Genomic DNA, 21,911 nt, shown 5'->3' with positions numbered 1-21,911 from the left:
CTCCTGACTCTGAAGGAAACCCGGATTGTACCAGTCCTGGATTAGTGGGTTTGGAAGGAAAATCCATGGGAACGTGGGCTTTGATTGTTGAACAGCGAGCTCTCAAGGAGGCCTCAATCCCAGCTTGTTCCACTGGAATTTGTGGGGACTGATAGCCTGAATCAGGACAGGATGAGCTGCCTGTCAGTAAGTTGGGTTTGGCCAATTCACCACAGCGCCACCTATTGGATCTGGGTGGAAGTGCGAGCTGGCAGACTTCAATGGGATTCCTTGTCCTGCCTGCATATTTGGGGAATTTTTGCTCACGGGACTCTATACAACTTAGAGCCTGTTTCCTTGTCACCTGAGCTACAAGGATAGAACGAATTCTTCAATAACACAAGACCCTGGAACCCGCTCCCTTCATCTCTCCTCAAACACTCACATCTAAGCCGCCACATATCTTGAATGATTGTGTGACGTAGCCAGGAGCTCAATGGTCACTGGTTCTCATGGGAACCGTGAGGTTTCTGTGTTCTGAGTCCTCTCCTCTATGACGTCAGGTGGAATCTTGGATGCAGGTGCAATGGCACTGGAGCCACTCATGAAAGTTCACGTAGCCCAACACTTTACAACCACTCAGGGAGTGCAATCACCTGACTTCTCTTTCCGGACCGTTAAAACCCATGACCTTTACAACCTAGCTGACCAATGCCTGCTCCTTCCTCCTTCATTAGTGGAGTAATCACAAGTGTTCCTCTCATGTCACAGGACAACGGGAATTCAATTATTCCTTTTTTCTGAGTGGAATTGATTGCAACGAAATGAATGAGGAATCAAATTTTGACATTAGCCACTTATGAATCTGTAATAAATTTGGAGAGTAATAACTGAAAACAAAACAGGGAGAAGACAGGAATTGGATGAGGAAAGTTTTCTTTTTGCCACCACGTTTCGATTCTGGGACCCCAGATCATATAAGACATCCCCACATGTATTTGCCTATTTGTATTTCCCAACAACGTCTGGCTGAAGAACTTTGAGTGAGGGAAACAGGCTTAGAAAAAATGAGGCAAAACTTCATCTGGCTCACCAATTCTTGAGATTGTGGGCAAAATCAGCATCTGAATTGGCCTGTGCATTATGCACAAGCTCTCTGCTCTTTAGAGTATTTAAAAGAAAAGTTCCAAATGAGAAAAAAGAAAAAAAATCCTTTCTAGGAAAATATCAGATGTTTTTGTGTATGTAATGACTAGGGATTCATGTGTGAATGATCCCAATGCCTCCATTTTTAATCACCAATGGAGCAACTTCTCAAACACTCTTAGTCTGGCCTGTCCCCCTGTTCCAGGCGTCCTTGGATCCCTGATATATTTTCTGCTCACAGATCAATCAGCTACTTCCATTATCGACCTTAAGGAAGAGGGGAATAATCCTTCCCTCAGGACACAAACCTAGGCTTGGTTTTGACAGGATAAAAGTTACTTGCTGGATTGTGTTCAACAGGACAATTAAGATTTCCATAGACATTTTTTGGCTTGATCATGATTGCTTCGCTGCATACAATTTCACAAATTATCTCCGTAGGTGTTCAAGGGTTGTTACTCAGAGAAGCTCTTCCAGTGCTGGCCATATAGCTCATCTCGTAGAGTGCCTGACTCTCATGCTGGAGATCCAGGTTCGAGTCCCCAGCACTCTGTGATTGTGCAAACACCAAACAAGCAAGCGAAGGAGTTCTCCATCGTATATTTTTCTTTCTCCTCTCCTCACAATAGAAACAACACTCGAAAACAGCACCTATTTTAATGCAAAACAATTCCGCAAAAACACTCAGCAGGCTACTTGGCTACAAGAGAGCAGTGCAGCCCATTCACCTGCATTTCTTCAGAGTACTTGTTCCATGAAGTCACTCAAGTCTCCTTAGGACAGATATCATGGGGCTCGCATGAGTATCCTCATGAGGATCATTCTTCAGCACTTTCTTCAGCTTCTCATTGTGCAGCATGTTTCAGGAAATTCAAAAATCACAACCGCACTTCTACCAGGCACTTTAGAGGCTTCTTGGACACACTGCCATACTCTCCCAAAATGAAGGGCACTTCCCCCCTGGAGCACTTTCCACGTGTAGCTCAATGTCTACCTGAAAACCAAGATGTAAACACAAAAGAGAGCCGTTCTTTCCCAAGGACTTCTCTCACACATTTGCTTTGTAGTGGCTTGCGTGTGATTTCCTAGTGAATAATGTTAGGATTTCGGGCAAAATCAAGGTCAGCCTGTATTGACAGAATTCAGAAGGATCACAGTGCATTTACAACCTACTCACCCAATATGTTGAGAACTACAGTTTTAAGAGGTATGAAGCACTTTTGTGCACTCTTGTTAATATTGCTATGCATCCTCAAGAAAAGCATCGCAGGGATTCGTGTGGCACTGGCCATCACACTAATGCTCACTTACCCCTGGAAAGCTCTGCAGGTGAGTGACATTCCAGAAAGGAGGTTGACCGTCAAGCCATGCCTTTGACACTGAGGAATAGAAGGTTGTGGTCTGAGTGATTTTTACTTTGGGGAGAAATAAGGCTTACCCTGATTGTGCATGTTCCCTTGAAAATGGGATAATTTGTTTTATTGCCATTTGGTCAATGGTAATTTTAGAGTTTAGGGGTCTTGAACAATCATGCCACCATGTAATGTCATTTCAGTCAAGGCTGGAAAGCATGAAGAATGGTGATCCCATAAGATTATAATGTGGACTGAAAAATTCCCATTGGCTGAGTAGCATCATAGCCATTATAATATCATGGTGATATTGATGTATAAACCCATCTGCACTGAAGTTGTATAAAATTATAGCTCACACAATTATGTATGTGGTACATAATAAAAATAAACCACCATGTTGCTGGTTTATGTATTTACTGTACTACATTTAACGTAGAGTGTACTGTTTCTACTTATAGAAACATTTACTCTAAAGCAGACTGCCATGTTACACCAAGTAGCCTCATATGTCTCAAGTTTATTGTGGGTCTTGATTGCATCAGGAGGCCAATTGAGTGACTGGCCTAAACAATCTATGCTTGTGTAAGTACTTGTCATGTTTTCACAATAATGAAACCAACTTACAGCAAATTTTTGGGAATGTATGTATTTCTGACAAGTAGAACATGATTAAATTTAGTTTCACAATGACCTTGGTCTTCTTAAGGATCAAAAAGGAAGACTGTGGTTCTCTTACACAGCATTGGTTCAGATGTGGAATTTTTCAGTGATCTAGGAAACAAATAAGTATTGAGTTTCTAAGGGTTAAATGAAAGCTTGAATAATTTAGTTTCAGTTTGGGGCCTGAACTTTCTTTTTCTAAAAAATGCACTTTATGTATACCCTAGAGTGTACAGAAACATATATACTCTAATTGAAATGGGAGTGTGTATCGAAAGGAATGAAAAAACAAGAGAATGGCAGTTTTCTGAGGCAATTTGGATTTGTGAGTCTGCAAATACAAAATAAAAAGTACTTATAATAAAGGAATCACAAGTTACTATTCTGGAACTATGGAAGAAAAAAATAAGCAAAAGTATTCAGAATGACAAGAATAGCTGAATAAAGGGAGATTATGGATAATGTGTTCTTCAACTTTAAATTCTACAAAAGAATGATTTTACAAATGATATCCATCATATAACTATCATCCAAAAATTATTTTATGTTCTCTTACAGGAAATTAGAAGTTCAAAGGACAGTACGTCCATAGTCAAGACTACAAAATCCCAGAGGCATTTGCTGGAAAAAGAGTCTTTATTATTGTTGGGAATTCTGGAGGAGATCTGGCTGTACAGATTAGCTACACAGCCAAGCACGTTTGAATCAATGATTTACTTTGCTTCATTCTATCTTCAGTCTTATCAAGAAGGTAGACCCAACAGCATATGGATGGCTGCACATTGGCCATCAGTACCAGTGGCAAATATGAGGTTTGGTTTCATTGCTTCAATTGGCATCATGATTGATGCTAATGAAGAGGCATGATTACTAGTTAGAGTGCCACTATTCAGTTGGCTTTATGCTAAGGAATATGTTCACTGCTTCATACTGCACTCAGAATCCCAGTAAGGACTGGGGCTGTAGTTCAGTGGCAAGGCCTGGAATTTGTGAGACACTGGGTTTCTTCCTTAGCACCACAGAAAAATAAATAAAACAAAGGCATACTGTCCATCTACAATTACAAAAAAATTTTTTAAAGAATCCTAGTTAGCCTCTCCCTGGCTTTGATGAAGACCAGGTATTTGCTGGAAGAGGTTGTGTAAATGCAATATTGAGAGTGTGAATTGTCCATTGGCCAGAAGAAATGCCATGTTCTCATATAAAGGAAGGCACATTTTGGTAAATAAATATTTTACTTAACAGGATGGTGGGTGAGATTCCTTTTTGCCACTCAAATGTAAGAAAAAAGAAACAATCTAATCTTTCCAAAAACATATGGATATCAGCATTTACCCACTGTGCCACTTCCCCAGCCCTTTTTATATTTTATTTTGAGATAGGGTCTCACTGAGTTGATTAGGGCCTTGCTAAATTTCTGAGGCTGGCTTTGAACTCATGATCCTCCAGCCTCAATCTCTGGAGACACTGGATTATAAGCATGCACCAGTGAGCCCAGCCTATTCCACAATTTTTAATGAGTCCTATAGGTGGTAAGAGCTAGTTAAGTTCAGAGGATGGAGAGAGAATTCTCAGCCTGAAAGGTCAGTGGTGTTCTCATAGGGGAAGCCAACTTGATCTGGATCTTAAAAATGAATGGGCTGAGGACAATTTAAAAGAGGAGAACTTTTCAAGCACATTAACTTTAAACAGAAACATAGTGGTGGATCACAGTGAGATATATTCTTGGACAGTATTTGAGAAGGAAAAGGAAGAAATTTTTTTTAAAAGATTGTACAGAACTAAAATGCCACACTAGTGAGTTTCAATGTAATCTTGAATGAATTGGCAGTGCTTTCAGATTCTGAGCCAGTATGATAAAAGTAAACAGTATTTTCCATGCCTTAGGTATTCCTCAGTACCAGGAGTGGAGTTTGGATCCTGAATTCTGTAGGGGACCATGGATATCCCTTTGATGTGGTACACTTTTCTGAATTTAAACATCTTATATCAAAGATATGTGGCCAAGCATTAACAAATATATTTTTGGAAAATGTATGAGTCAAAGATTTGATTATGAAATGTTTGGCCTGAAGCTTAAACACAGGTATGTTCTCAGGATGGGAATGGAGTTGATAATGGCTAAGATAGATACAAGATCAAAGATTGTTCACACAGGGTAAGAGTGCTATCTCTATCCATACATTAAGAAAATCCAGAGAATTTGAAATTCAATTTTTACCTTATCAACCACAGAAGAAAAAGATCTGCTGGTCTAAAGGATTTCTGTAATTTATTCTCATTGGCATTAACCATTTTCTTATTCTTTCAGGTATCAATTCTTTGTATACTGTGCCCAACAACAACAAAAAGGTAGTACAGGACAGTGCATCATTCATTCAGTCAACAAATATGGAGCACCTGTTGTGAGCAAGGCATTATATTGGGCATGAAATACAGAGAGAAAAGACATGATAATACAAATAATACCTTACCTTTTTTGAAGAGTTTTTAAAGACAAACAGTGATGAGTTTTATGTATTATCTCATTTAACCCTTACGAATGCCCCAGGGAGTCCATACCTTTTTTGTGTCCATTTTACAGAATTAAAAAATTGAAACTAAGAGAAACTAAGTAATTTGCACAAGGAAAACATGAGTAACAAATGGAAGACTTCAGAATGGATCTTACCTTAAAAATATAAATGAGAATACAGACAACAGGATATGACAAAGAAATGCATAGGTTGCAGAGTATAAAGAATGAGGTTCTCATACAGTCAGAAGGACCATTCTGAAATCATTTCTGTATACTGACTTTAAATGATTTTTTTCTAATTTCTCATTTTTGAAAATGTTCAGATCTACAGAAAAGCAGTTCAATAATAAATACATTGAACATTCATATATCTTTTACCTAGATTCACCTATCAAATATGGCCATATTTGCTTTTTCTGTTTTCCCTTTTAGAAGATAGGAAGATCCAAACAATATGTAGTATACATTCATACTTAAGTTCATTTTTTTGAAAGTAAGTCAAAATCATTAATATATACCTAAGAAAAAGGGTACTCTGTTATATACCATAATACAATTATCACATTTGGGAAATTTAACATTGATAAAATACATTATCTACAATGTTGGCATATTTAAATTTTCACAGATGTCCCAAAAATATTCTTTTCTTTTTACTTTGGGTACTAGGGATTGAACCCAGAGTCACTTTACCAATGAGTTATATACCCAGCCCTTTGTATTTTTTGAGATAAGGTCTCACTAAGTTGCTTAAGTCCTTGCTAAATTGCCTCAGCAATTTGAAATTAATTGGTGAGATGATACTTGGATGCTGTGTTTCCCAACAACTTTTTCATTGAGTTATTTAAGTATGAATATCATTTGTAGTTGCAAAAAAAAATTGAGGTGTTATGGAATAATAAGAGGTAGGTAAATAGTGTTAGCATGTAGCATTCTAATTACAATATCTTAGAATAGCAAAAGGAGCATTATAGCCTGAGACCTGCACATAGTCTGATATATCTAGACTATATGGCAAAGGTAGATGAGTAGTCAAATATATCTCTAGGTAAGAAACATTTTGTATGCTCTGCTAAATAAAAAGTTTGGGGGTTGGGTATTTAGCTCAGTGGCAGAGCACTTGCCTAGAATTTAAGCAAGTGAGTGATATAATAATAAATCTGTAATAAAAGTGTTGTAGAATGAGCACAGCTCCTGAACGGATAATATTCTTTCTAGCTTTTTATTTTCTTTTCTAAATTGAGTATCCTAAAATCATGTTTACTTGTCTTTCTATTCTAAGGCAAATGGTATAGAAGGCAGATAGGAAGGGAGGCCTAAAGACAACTGTAATAGTTCAGGGGAGATAGAGAGGAAAAAAAAAAAAAAACTATTCTGGGTAATCTTCCTTTTTAAGGGATAAAGAGCATAGACTTGGTAAGCAGATATGAGACAGTTTTGTGACTTGACCATCTATGTAAATGGTGGTACTGCTAGTGAAAGGGAATAGGTTTAGAGAGAAAAATGAAATCATGAGGTTGGATTCAGACAATAATCTTCCAAAAGGTAAGAATCAAAGCAAATTAAATTCAACAAATCAAGGATAGTTGTAAACCATATAATATTTCTAAGGCTAGGCCAGGAAGATAATGGAATGAGGACTGTCACAGCATACTGACTAAAAATTCAGAAATTAAGACTGTTTTAAAACTGAATTAAGACTTTTTTTTAAAAGACCCAAGATACTGGAAACCTGGCTTACATATTTTGATACCCTCATTCCAAGCTGTCTCTAGAAAACACTACTTAATAGGTCCAAAGTATCCCAACAGAGTTTATAGAAAGCTATTTTAATAGAAATTCTAAAATACTAGGCTGTATACTATTGGTCAAGTCACTTCACTTCTCTTGACATTGGTTTCCACATCTATACAACCTAGATAATGACACCTATCCTATCTCCTTCATAGAGTTTGTGTGACTGTCAAGATAATGCATGGAAATGTAATTTAAATTCTAAATTGCTATATGAATGTAATTTATTGCACAGTTTGGGAAATAAAATTCTAAATCTACCTCTTGGGCCTTTGAAATTAGAAATGAAACTGAACAGAATATTAACAGAGAAGTTCTGCCAGACTTAATGATATGTGGACAGAAGCTATTAGCCTATGGCCTTATGATACCACAGAGTGTTAGTATTACTTAAGAAACCACATATGCATTCCTCAAATAAGACTCTTCTTCCTTCATTTCTCCAGTACTTTCCCCTTTCGGTGACTTTTGTGGTTCAGATTTTGCCCTGAAAAACTGATGTACAGTAGAACTGGTATAAAGTAGAACTTTTTCAAATTCCATCGGTAGACTGAGTGGAAACCACTGACATTATTTAACCACCTCCACCAAAGCAACAATTTACTTACATGATTTATTTCTTTCTTTCCCTTCTTTCCCTCTCTCTTGGTCACTCTCATTTCTCCTCTTCATCTTTATTGGCACTCACAGAGCTCTGAGCCAGCATCCAATAATAAATGATGATCTGCCAAATATATAATTTCTGGCTTGGTAAAAGTGAAAGGAAATGTGAAGGAATTCACAGAGACAGCTGCCATATTTGAGGATGGCTCCAGAGAGGATGACATTGATGCTGTTATCTTTGCCACAGGCTGTAGGTTTGCCTTTGCTTTTCTTGAAGTTTCCATCAAAGTGGTCAAAAACAAGATATTCCCATATCAAAAGCTCTTCCCCCAACCTAGAAATGTCAATTCTTGCTATTATTGGCTTGATTCAACCCTTAGCAGATATTATGTCCATTGCAGAGCTCCAAGGACGCTGGGCCACTCAAGTATTTAAAGGTAAGTGACTGTACAAATTGACTGCTTTATTATTTGTTTATGTTTAATTGTGTTTATGTACTTGCTTTTAAATAGCAGTATGTATGACTGAAATCTTGAGGATTGCATAATATCTGGCATAAAGTTATTACTAGAACACTAAATAACTTTAGTTACTAAAGTTATTTAGTGGCTCTAAAGTAGTAATTGATAACCATAAACTTATATTAGAGTCACCTGGGATATTTTCCAAACTTAGAGATGCTTAACCTGGTGATGCTTATTCAGTACATCTGGGTGGGACAGGCATAAGTTTAAAAAAAAAATTGCTCCCCAGATGATTCCACTCATCTAAATTTTGGACAACTGGCATGTATTTGTGAAGTAAAAGAATGCTATCTTTCATTACAGAAAATGTCAAATATAGAAATGGTGTGACTTAATTTCAGGCAGCAAGTTAACACCTGGTAGGAGACTAGTCCAGAATGTAGAATATTCAACTTTCAAATCCTCACATACCTTATTTACATACCTTACTTCAGTTTTGGCTAGGAGTACTAGAAAAAAAACTTTGAGGTATGGGATAGTATGCTCAATATGAGTCTGCAGAGGATAAGGCTTCTAAAAGGCATGATTAAATCTAGCATCATCAAAAAATTATTATGTCCCAGAACACATAATTGTTCTCTAAACTGATCAGACTACCACCTGAAAACATTATAAAATTGAAACTGGAATTCAATGAATAAGGAGAGAGATAAGAATGATTTAAGGAATGTGAAAACATATAATTTGAAATGGAGATGAATTTGCTGGAGAAGTTTAGGCAAAATAAGTTAAGATCTCGGGGAGATCTGAGAGTTCCCTTCAAATATTTGAAGGAATAACCTATTTAGTAGGGCAAAGAGTCAAACTAGAAACAAGGAGTGAAATCTTGAGGGTTGCATAATATCAGCTTAACATTAAAAATAAAAAAAGACAAGATATTTTCCTTTTTTTCCATATAAATGTTTTTTCTTAATTTGTTGTTTTTAGATATACATGAGAGTAAGGTGTATTTTGACATATTATACATACACGGAATGCAACCCATTCCAATTTGGATCCCATTCTTGTGGTTGAACATGATGTGGAGTTACACTGGTTTTTTATTCATATATAAGGCAGAGGAATGTTATGTCTAATTCATTCCACTGTCTTTCCCATTCTCATCCCTCCTCCTTTCCCTTCATTCCCCTTTGCCTAATCCAGTGAACATCCTTACTTTTCCTCCCTACCCTCCCCTGTTATGAGTTATCATCCACATGTCAGAGAGTACTTTGAGCTTTTATTTCTTGGGGCTGGTTAATTTTTTTTTAAATATTTTTTTGTTGTATATGGACATAATACCTTTATATTATTCATTTTTATGTGGTGTTGAGGATCAAACCCAGTACCTCACACATGCTAACCAAGCACTCAAACATTGAGCCAAACCCTAGTCCTGATTTATTTCACTTGGCATGAAATTCTTCAGTTCCATCCATTTACTAGCAAATGCCATAATTTCATTCTTTTTTATGGCTGAATAATATTCCGTGGTGTATGTATGCCACATTTTCTTTATCTATTCATCTGTTGAAGGGCATCCAGGTTGGTTTCATAGCTTTTCTATCATGAATTGAGTGCTATAAACATTTATGTGGCTGTGTCACTGTAGTCTGCTGATTTTAAGTCCTTTGGGTATAAACCAAGGAGTGGGATAACTGGGTAAAATGGTGGTTCCATTCCCAAGTTTTCTGAGGAATCTCCATACTGCTTTCTACAGTGGTTGCACAAGTTTTCAGTCCACCAGCAATGTATGAGTGAACATTTTCCCCTTTATCCTTGTAAACATTTACTGTTACTTGTATTCTTGATATATTTCTGACTGAGATGAACTCTCAGTATAGTTTTAATTGCATTTCTCTAATTACTAGAGATGTTGACCATTTTTTCATATTTTTGACCATTTGCATTTCTTCTGTGAGGTGCCTGTTTTGTTCCTTTGCCCACTTATCGATTGAGTTTTGGGGCATTTTTGGTATTAAGCTCTTTGAATTCTTTGTATATCCTTGAGATTAATGCTCTGAGGTGTAGATGTTAAAGATTTTCTACCTTTCTGAGAGCTCTTTTGATTGTTTCCTTTGCTGTGAAGAAGCTTTTTATTTGATACCATCCCATTTATTGATTCTTGATTTTACTTCTGCATTAGGAGTCTTACGGACGATGTCAGTTCCTGAGCCGACATGATAAAGATTTGGGCCTTCTTTTACTTCTAATAGGGGCAGGGTTTTTAGTCTAATACCTAGATCACCAAGACCTTTTCTTGAGAAGCCTCTGAAATTGTGAGAAAAACCAAGCATTACAGCAAAAGAATGTCACATGGCTAGATGGCCATTTGAACAGAGGTGAATGGAGGACAGTTAAGCCTCAGAATAGAGAGAAGCCAGATGACTTTGAAGTTTCTTTCTAAAGAACCTCCTTGATCCTATAATTATTATAATAAGATTTGTTATCATTACTAATATTTATTTAAAACTATTCAGTGTTTTCATTGGAATTATAGCTAACTGTTTACTAGTGAGATCCTCATGATGTCAGTGAGAAAAAAACATAGTGCCATATAGTTAACAGGTAAAAACATCTTTCCAAATGTCTGACATTTCTTATTTCCTTGCAGTTTATGCAGTAGGTCATGTACTATTTAAGAGTACTGGACCGCCAAATGCAAGTAACCCATGGTTGTCTTAATTCTAGTCATATTAAATGGACATTTTACTTAGATCAATAAGTAAGGGGAGAAAAATTTATTAACATAGGCCAAAGCATCTTAGTATGCTTGAAGCAAATGGGACTCTTATTCCATACTCATGTAACTTGTGAGTATGTTGAATTAAAGATAATTTCAAATCTGTTAAGTACATTTACAAATCTGAACTGACTGCTTTGCTGGCTATCATCAGGTGAATAGCACATGCAGGTTAGACTGGCTTGGAGCATGAAAAGTCAATGTGACATTGTCAGGTAATAATATCAGCTGGCTGCTTTGTGCTTTGGTGATCACAGTGATTCGGAAGTCTGAACTTGAGTTCAATCCTAGGGTTGTTTCTATTCAGAAAAAGTGAAAATTGATTGTTGAAGTCCCCAAAATGGTGGTTTTCTGCAACTGACTATATTAGCATAACTCTCCTATCTTGGAGGAAGAGAAAGTAATTTTTTATTTAATCTTCTTATCCTTACCATGTGCTCTCCTATTTTCCTCTCCTCTTTCTTTGCCAAAACATCTAAAGTTTCTACATCCTATGCTCTCAGCCTCTCCCCTTGTTCCCCAGAGTCTCTGCATTTTAAACTCACCTCCTTACTCCTGACACTGTTCCCTTGAAAGTCATCCATGACCAGGTTCCACTCTCTCACAACTTGGCATTTTTAAACATTTTCCCTTAGAGTGCTTTCTTTCCCTTCTTTTCTGGCACTAAATTCTTTTATTTGGACTTCTCTGCTGTCCTTCCATTGACTTATTCTTGTCCCACCACCTTCTTATTATAAGCAGTCCCCAAGGATATAATTTGAACTTTATTAAGGGTTGACAGTTACATTCAACATTTCATGTACATGGAGCTTATTTAATCCTCATTACAATCCTGCAAGGCTGGAACTACTGAATCTTTTTGTGAAAACTTCATGAAAACTCCAGCTCTTGACCTACTGCTATAAGATAAATAAAAGCACACATACAAACACCTGAGTTAATATCATCTCCAGAAAGCAAAGCTCTCATATTCTCTCCTATTTAATATCTTCAAAACTCCACCCCATTTTGATAAAGTACTACTTGACCATCTATCAGTTTTTTCGGAATTCCATCTCAAGAATTCTACCTAAAATTTATTTTCTAATCATTTTTTCCTGTCCTTGTTTTTGGATCCCTCAATCAGCTTAATTTGACTTTCCTCTTATTTCCTTTGTGTTCTGTTGTTCCTTATTTTTATTACAGAAAGTAGCAAGTTAAAGTCTCCTAGTCACACTTCTTCCACATATTTTACTGTTCACCACATTTTTCCACTAAAAAGTCTCGCACTTGTTATCATCATTTCATCTGGTTCCATCTGGAGGGCCACTTACTTTTGTAGAATAAGTCACCCTCCCTCATCCTTTCAGGATTACAAGTTAACATTTTCCCTGGGAAGCCATGATCTGTGGACACCCACCACCCCACAACTGTTGCCCTCATAAAATAATTGAGAATCCCATGTTTGAGGATATTTGTGGTGAGTTCCCTCTTTTTCATCAGTCTTCTGAATCTGGATTGCTGTCCATTCTTGTTTTCTACTAATTTAGGCATTGACCATAAATATTCTTTGACCCATTCCTGCTTTATTCTTTCACTTTGCTGCTGTTCCCTGATTTTTAATACTTTTCTTTGTTCTCATCTTATCCATAACTTTCAAAGCCTTCAAGGGCCTAGTATAACTCTCTTTTAAGTGCCCTTTTTTACATTTCTATTTCAGTTAAACCCACAATATTTAGCAAAACCCTTGAGTTCTGTTATGTGTATTCATATCTTATTTTTTAATAGTAGATTTGTAAGATCTTTAAGGATGGTGACAAATATCTTTTTTTCACTATTTACTACAGCTGATGGTCCAATATAAAATCAATACCAGCACTCTGAAATCACTGATTGACTGATCATATAATTGATTGCCTTGTTGAAGGCCATGGCTTCTATCTTTTGTACTTTTAGGTACATGGAGAGCAAATATCATACCATTCAGAGAGACTACATTGATAGCATAGAAGGGATTACTGTTTTGGTGGGAGTCAAGCCTAATCTGTCTCTGGCTTCACTGACTCAAAGCTAGCATTTCAGTTATTTTTTGGACCCTGTACTCCACTCCAGTTTCATCTACTTGTCCCTGGAAAGTGGAATGGGATTTGAAAACCCATCTTAAATACATAGCATTATATCCGGAAGCCTATGAAGATAGGAGTAATTGAAAAGAGTAATTCCAGAGCTTCAAAAAGACAATGGGCAGGTTTATGTGAGCTGTTATTTTCTTTGAGGTGATTCTGGTTTATTTTAAAATGTCCCATTGTCAGTGCCGTGGCTTTCATTGGGAAGCTCAATCTAGAGATGGCTTCCAAACCTCAACTTCAAATTTCCCAGAAAATACTTTAATTTCTCTTTCAGAAGTATTGATCCTCTTTCTGGTTTTTCCACAATGAAATCCTGGTTTTTCATTTGTGTTGATTCATCCCCCCTTACTCTTGTAATCTGTCACATTTTTCTTCCAATAATTTCTAGACTGTGAGCTCAGGGACTTCTTTAGTCATTTTTATATTATGTCCTTAGGCATGTTGATTATCAAATATTATGGTGGGGAACCTAAATCAGCATCTCTAAAAAATGGCTGACTCCATGTAATTTTTCTGATAGGATTTGATTTTCTATTAAAAGCTCAATTTTTGTTTGTTTTTAATATTATAACTATATGTTTTCTGAGAGATAAGATAAATAATGGTTTTAACATAGTTGTCTATGATAAGACACTTTGTTTTACTTTCTATGTACTAATGTACCTGATAACTGCTCATTTTTGCTCCTCTCCCTAAGCAACATGTCTTTATTTTCTTAATAAAGAAATTACTTTCAACTTTCTAGGCTCATAGGTTGTTTTAATAATTTAGCATCAATCCATGGGTTCTACATGGTTTAGACAATTGGGATTTTTTTAAAGTAGTTGTCCTATCTTTTTTTAATCGCTTAGTTCCTAGATTGAATCTAATCAGAGTTTTACTTTAGGAAATAAGTAGCTGCCAACTATTGTAAGGTGAACTACAAATGTGTTTTGTCTCCTCCTACTCTAATTTTCTCCCATTCCTTCAAGTAGATTCTAAGAAATAAGAATTCAAAGAGGTTATGTCTGAAACATAGGAATATTTTTCTAATACCTCTTTTTCTCTTGTCATACCCTGTATTTCTCAAAAACAGAGCAAAGAAAAAGAAAGCAGGAACTTGGGTTTACATCCAGTGCTGCTGCTGATATTTTTTTCTGATATTTTTGCTGATATATTATTGCTGATATTTTTTTCTCGTATATTGAAGTTTTGCTTTGTTTTAGTTCATGAGAAATTATCAGCTATCAAGCACAATGAACTCCATAGGAAAAGGTGCTGAAAGTACCTGTTGTGCAATATGTTTATAAGTTTGGATTGCTGCCAATTTTTTAACTACAGGATAAATTTGAACAACTAAAAGGACATCCAACAAACACGAATATACATAAAAGAATTAGAAATGTGAGAGCTAAAACTTCTTAATCACATAATTATTTGTTTTTTTTGTTTTGTTTTGTTTTGTTTTTTGTTTTAGTGGTGCTGGGGATTGAATCCAGGGCCTTGTGCTTGCAAGGCAAGCACTGTACCAACTGAGCTATAGCCCCAGTCCTCACATAATTATTTGAACAGTTGCCTGTCATTTCACTTTTTCAAGAACGAAGTGCTGAAGGTTGATATTATTTCTTAGGTCTTTTTCCTTCTCTAATATTTATGATACAGGGGATTTGTCATCTATTAAAGTAGAACTAGTATTTTTTGATCTGCAGATTATTCTTCTTCAAAAGTAAATGGAAATTCTCTTCTTAAATTTTTCCTTTTATGATATAAACTTACCTCTGTTTCAGAATGTAAATGCATTGAATTAATAATCCTCTAATAATTTCTAATTATTACTAATAACACCTCAATTTCCTCTTTAAAGTGTTTATTTTTAAATTGATTTGATTTCTATTATGTGAGGCTACCAAAAATGAAAACATTGCTCATTTTCTCAACCAAGCTGAAAGCAAGATGTGAATAGAATATTGCACTCAAAACAACTCAAGATGGAAAGCCTTAGTTATTGATGCATATGTACTAATATTCTACTTACATATTTTGCTCTTTATATTAAGATCATGTACATGTATTCATACAATTTATGTAAAATTTTTCCAATTGTGTTGAATGTGGTTACCAAAGAAAAATGCATTCTTGTAATGGCGGAGAGTAAGAAAGTGCTCAAAGCAGAAACTGAATAAGCATATGTCAAAGGGACACCAGAGCCATCATACAGTGGAAAATGTGAACAATAAAATAGATAACCTAGTATTAGAATATAATACATAAAAATAGATGAGTCCATAATGATACAAATAAATGAATAAATTAATAAATGATATGAAACAGAGAACTCTCCCATAGAAAAGAATTCTGAATTTATATAGTTTCTTCTCAAGGAGATGGAACACAATTTTTTACTTCTTAAACGGGCTGCATAGATTGACTTCCAAAAATTACAGTATGGAAAGGAAGAAAAAGTGACTGCAATGGAAAAATTTGAAAAATACCACTGCAGCTAGGTGATCAAGATTAAGATCAACGTGATAAGTCATACTGACAGTAAGTATCCTTGAAATGATATGATAAGAAGGTCACTTACTTCTGTGGTTTTCCTCCCCTAAACCATAACCCACTTTAACCATGATAAAAGTATCAATAATCTCAAGTTGATGAATAGTCTGCAAACTACCTGACCACCTCAAAACTTTCAAGGTCATCAAAAACAAGGAAATTTTAGCAACTGTCACAGTATAGAGGAGCCTAAGGAGATCTGTCATAAAAATGTAATGGATATTCTGGAATAAAGAGAGGATCAATTTTAAAAATAGGTGAATATAAATAAAGTAGGCATTTTGATTAATAATGTGTCAATGTTGGTTTATAAGTTGTGACAAATGTACCATAATAATGTGTAAACAATAAGGAAAACTAGATGTGGTATATCCAAGAACTTTGAAATATTTTTGCAACCTTTCTTAAATCAAAAACAATTTCAAAATTAAAAATTACTTTAAAAAAGAAATGTATTTATTTGATTCAGGATTTGACCCAGAGCTACAGTCTAGTGAAATTTTCTTAGAGGAAGAACATTAACCATACCATTCATTTCTATTACTATGTGTTTACCTGATTACTCTTAAGTTAAGTTGATCTAATAAAACATAATCTAACTGAGCAGGAGGATTTGATAAAGTAAAGAGAAACAGCAATGAGGAACTCTAGGCAGCATTAAGAATGAAGAAGACATATACCCCACTTTGCTTTTTATTGATCCTGCTCCTTTGAAGTACTGGCCACCACCTCTCCTCATTGTAGTTATTTTCAGACCCATTTACTCTCCTTCATTCTGTAAATATTTTAGTATCAAGCTTTGTGCCTTTCTCTGTAAACATAACTACTCCTGCAGTTGACTTTAGTATCTAGCTTACAACTTTCATGAATCCAACATATTAGTTAGGATTAGGTTTGGCTATATATAATAGAAATGCCCCATAAAGTGATGTAAACAAGACTGAAGCTTATTTTCCTCTCATAAAAAGTCCAGAGGTAGACAGGCCTGATATATAACAGCTCCATAGTTCTTTTTTTCTGCTGTACTATTCTCAGCTACCTCATGGTCCAAGGTGACTGCTGGATTTCAGCCATTCAATGAAGAGTCACACAGAAGGGTGGAGAAATGTAAGGACATACCTTTTATTTTAAGGAGATTTAACAGAAGTTCCATACAGAACTTCCACTTAGATCTCACTGGAAGAATGTAATCACATATCTACTTACTAGGGAAGCTAAGAAATGTGTCTGTATACAGAAAGACAACATACCAAGGTTATTGAAAAGGAAGAGGGAATGAATATTAAAGTGGGCCTTTACCGCTCTCTGTCATCTCAATTTTCAGTTCTGTAACCTTATTCCAAGGATTTTATGATCATCTCACTAACCTACACCTATGTTCATTTCTAAGACCGTGCTAATAAATGCAACATTACTGAAATCTCAATGTCAAGCATCCTATTCTCCAAACCATCTCTTACCTACTAAGCTTATCCCCTCTGGTACTTACTGCCATCAGCCAGGTCTTTGACTCCATTGGGCCCTCCATCAATCTGCTTTTCATTCAGAGCATTCTTCATTCTTCATCAACAGGTTTAAAATCCACCACCCAGCATTGTAATCCCACCCTGCTATGCACTCTCAACTACTTTGTTGCCCTTTTCCATACCTGCTTGTATAAACTTTACCTTGGTATATACCTACACCCAAAAAACTAAATATGGTAAGACAAAAATACCACTATGGTGAATTGGCTAGTCTTAAATTCATAACCACCAAACATTCCTCGACCTTCAGTACAATCTGCCATTAACACTTAGGTTTTCTAGTCAATTCTCTATCCACTATTCTAGTTGATTATTTCACACCTCCTACCTGTTCAAACATCAATTACTTGTCTCCTCTCCTCAGTCAATGAATAACCTTGCTGTTGCTTTTCTTCCTCTAAGAGAACAGAAGCAAGGTTCAGAATATAGCTCAGTTGGTAGAGTGCTTGCCTCACATGCACATAATCCCTGGGATCAATCCCCAGTCAGTCCCCAGGGAAACACAAAAGAATTGGAGGTGAGAGGAAAAAAAGTAAGGATAACCAAAAGAAGGTACTCAGGCAGTCAAGAATTTGGAAGGGTGAGCAAGCAGTTGTGGTAAAATTGCACCTCGTCCCTTAAACTGTTTTTGATCAACAGCAAGAAGATGAGTTCATAAAGAAAAGAGCAAAGAATGGGGGGTGCAGTGTGTATTAAGTAGATTTTTCAACTTTATAATATAAGAATGGACTTTACAACAAACAGTGCCACTGACTCAGAAACCATGGCCTGTGTGACTTGGAGTTCCCCAGCTTTGGCTGCCTTCGCCATCACTATGCCTAAGTGGCATATCTTGTTAGAAATGTAGTGAGCAGTATTCCTGTGCTCTTCACTCAGCAAATGTTTACTGAAATCTTGCTCTCTACACAGTGTGTGCAGAATATGAAAAGTGATCAAATCTGGATCTATGCCGTTATCAGCTGTCAAAGCAGTGATTCTCACACTTTAAAATACACTTGTTAAAATGCAGATTCTACAAAAACTCTACACAAAGAATACAAATAATCCAACCAACAAATGGGCAAAGAAAATGAACAGACACTTCACAGAAGATCTACTAGCAATCCACAGATATATGAAAAAATGTTCAACATCTCTAGTAATAAAAGAAATGCAAATAAAAACTACCCTAAGATTCCATCTCACCCCAATTAGAATGGCGATTATCAAGAATACAAGGAACAATAGGTGTTGGCGAGAATGTGGGGAAAAAGGTACACTTATACATTGCTGGTGGGGTTGCAAATTAGTACAGCCACTCTGGAAAGCAGTGTGGAGATTCCTTAGAAAACTTGTAATGGAACCACCATTTGATCCTGCTAGCCGACTCCTTGGCCTATATCCAAAGGACTTAAAATCAGCATACTACAGAGATACAGCCACATCAATGTTCATACCTGCTCAATTCACAATGGCCAGATTGCTAGATGACGAATGGATAAAGAAACTGTGACATATATATAATGGAATATTTCACAGCCATAAAGTATAATAAAATTATGGCATTTGTAGGCAAATGGATGAAGTTGGAGAATATCATACTAAGTGAGATGAGCCAATCTCAAAATACCAAAGAACGAATATGCGGATGATGATACATAATGGGGTGGGAGGGGGGCAAGAGTGGAGGAAGGAGGGACTGTATAGAGGAAAAAGAGGGGTGGGAGGGGTGGGAGGGTTGGGGGAAGAAAAAAAATAACAATGTGTCAAAAACTATTACCCTATGTAAATGAATGATTATACAATTGATATGCCTCTACTTACTTCATATACAGAGAAACAAGATGTATCCCATTTGTTTACAATAAAAAATAAAAAAGCAGATTCTGCAGATGGGACCTCAGATCCTGCTTAGATTGCAACAAGCTCCCAGGTGATACATGAATGCTGCTGGTCTGTATATGTAACACATATTGAGTAATAAAGTTTCTCATAAGGAATGATAAGTCCCATTATAAAATCTTGGACTCCTCTCAACCCTAGAATTGTCTGTGATATTCTTATGCATTTTGTGCGCCTTCTAATGTTATTTTTTTATTGCTCTTTCTCTTGGAGTTTATTTTTTATGGAGTTAATCATTGCAAAAATGCTATTTCTTAGCTTATAAGAGCATTTTTCTTCTTCTAGCTGTTGGGGGCTGGGTCATGTTGGCGGCGCCAGGGCGGCGCCTGATCACATCGGCAGCGAGGAGGTTAATTGACATAAGCACACTCAGGTGATTTTCTCGCCCACGCACACAATGTATGTGCATGTGTTCTCGAGCACTAATTGCCTGCTAGAGCGTCTCGCCTAATCTTTGCGTAAGTGGCGTGGCCCTGCTCTCTGCGTCCTTGAGGTGATATAAGCGTAGGCGGAGCGAGACAGACACAGCAGCAGCAGCCATTACCAGAAAAGATAATAGAAGAAGACACACGCGGTGCAGCAGTAGCCAGAGAAGGAGACAGGCCACAGCAGCTATTAGAAGCAGCCAGAGGGAAAAACTCAGCAGCGAGTAGGGGCAGCTGCGGAAGGCAGATTGCAAAATGGAGAACTGAGACGCACAACTAGGGGACCTTAGGTAGATACACCCTTAGGTCACAGGATGCAGGACTTTAAGGCATGGCAGGCCTCTCTCCTTCTAAGCTCCAAGAAAAGCCTGTCTTTCTTTCAAAGTTTCTCTCTTAAGCAAAGTTTTTTTTCTCTCTGATAAGCGGGGTCTCTCTCTCCTCTCAAATCAAGTAACAAGCAAGAACCAAAGCCTCTCTCTCTCTCCTCTCAAAGCAAGTAACAAGCAAGAAACAAAGTCTCTCTCTCCTCTCAAAGCAAGTAAATCTCATTTCCTCTATCCTCTATAAACAAGCAAGAAAGCAGTGCACCAAAGAGAAAGATAGAAGTGCCTCAGTTTCCACTCCACCACCCATAAGACCCGTGCAAGTTGTTGCTGCAGGCAGTGACAAATATCCATGGATTTTGGAACCCCAAAGAGCCAGCAACACTAACAATTCACCAATTTGTCAGGGTCTATCTACTATTAGACACTCCACCTCAAATTATTCCCTAGGACAATTCAGGCTGACTAGTCCTTCCTGTGGCTCTGCACAGTATCAGCCTCAAACCTTGACCTCTAATTCCCTCTGCCTGGAAATGAAGTCCATGTTATTATTTCCCCCTGGTCATGGCTCAGAGAGACGTGGCTCACAAAATGTTTTGGCACACCTGAGGCCACATGAGGCGGCCATAGAGAAAGCTGCACGGGTCCTGCAGCACCAAGCCCCTGGCATCCTCTGAGCTGTGCACTTGCCAGGCAGCATGGGGCCCACAGCCCTGGTGCTTCGGGCATGGCGTCCCCATGGAGCGGTCCCTCTCCAGCGCTCCCAGGAGGTGCTTGAGGCTGTGCACACCCACCATCATGGTGGTGGCAGCTAGAGAGGCCAGCAAGCGGGAGAGCAGTGGTAGCTGGCAGCAGGAGCATGCAGGAGTGGCCTTGAGCCATGAGCCTTGTAGCAATTTTAGAAGGAAACCCAGATCCCTGGCTACGGGTGCAGCTTCAATTTCAATAACTTTCTTGGTGGCCTTGCCTGCCCACCAGCCAACGTGCCCATGGTCCCGGGAAGAGGGAACACATCGCTGGAGGTGTTGGGGTGCGGGAGTGCGTGCGATACTGCGGGGGAGTCCCGAGGGTGGGTTACCAGAGTGGGGGCAGCGGGAGATCCAGAGGACTTGTAGTTGTCCCTGGAGGCTTGGAGTTTGGGGACCATGGGGCATGGTTTCCTGGAGCGGGGATTCCCTTCCTGGGTCCCCAGGCACAGAGGCATGGCCAGTGTGCCCCTGACACCGCCAGTGTAGATCTCCGCACCAAGTGGCCCCCTAATCAAGCTGCAGCCATGGAAAACACCACCAGCGAACGCGTGTCTGGGGAGCGCCACAGCAGGGCGACGTGGCCATGCCCTGGGAAAGGAGCACAAGATCATGGTGGGGAGCATTAGCGACCCAGGCGTCTTCAGCCTGCCAGACTCCAAGGTACTCTTTTTCACGCCCCCTACCGTGGTGGTGCAGCTGCTGCTTGGCTTCCAGACTCCTCCTCCTTTCGTTGGCTCCTTTTCATCACACTAAACTGGGTTAGGAGAATGTTTTTTTCTTAATTAAAGGGATATTCCAGGTAGGGAGGCGTTGGATCATAAATTCTTCTTGTGGCACTGCCTCAATATAAGGCACACGTGAAATTCTTGTTTTCTTGGTGGTTTGACCAAGCCTTGAGGCACATATTTAGGGCAAATACCATAGACATCTCCCCCACACTCACCGTCCTTGGTTCCTCTAACAATTTATAGGTTGTTAGCATTGGCGGAAAACTTGAGGGGGTAGACTGTTTGAGCCATTGGCCCTAGCGCAGTTGTTTACATTTTCCTTGAAATGGCTGTGA

The 21,911-nt window shown here is 37.8% G+C and overlaps 2 pseudogenes across 2 annotated transcripts in view; both read left to right on the top strand.

Moving 5' to 3' along the window:
- LOC306652683 (5'-AMP-activated protein kinase subunit beta-2-like) overlaps positions 1–21,911 on the top strand; it is a 1,102,880-nt pseudogene that overhangs the window by 1,026,420 nt on the left and 54,549 nt on the right. The window lies entirely within an intron of this gene.
- Positions 2,370–21,474, top strand: LOC306652676 (flavin-containing monooxygenase 5-like; annotated as a pseudogene). Its single transcript has 6 exons — positions 2,370–2,454; positions 3,699–3,838; positions 5,028–5,226; positions 8,143–8,492; positions 11,392–11,455; positions 21,078–21,474. The product of its transcript is annotated as a flavin-containing monooxygenase 5-like (transcript).

Source organism: Sciurus vulgaris (assembly GCF_902686455.1).
Source record: "Sciurus vulgaris genome assembly, contig: HiC_scaffold_442_arrow_ctg1, whole genome shotgun sequence".
Classification (NCBI taxonomy): Eukaryota; Metazoa; Chordata; class Mammalia; order Rodentia; family Sciuridae; genus Sciurus; species Sciurus vulgaris.
This window is presented reverse-complemented; position numbering and strand designations above follow the sequence as displayed.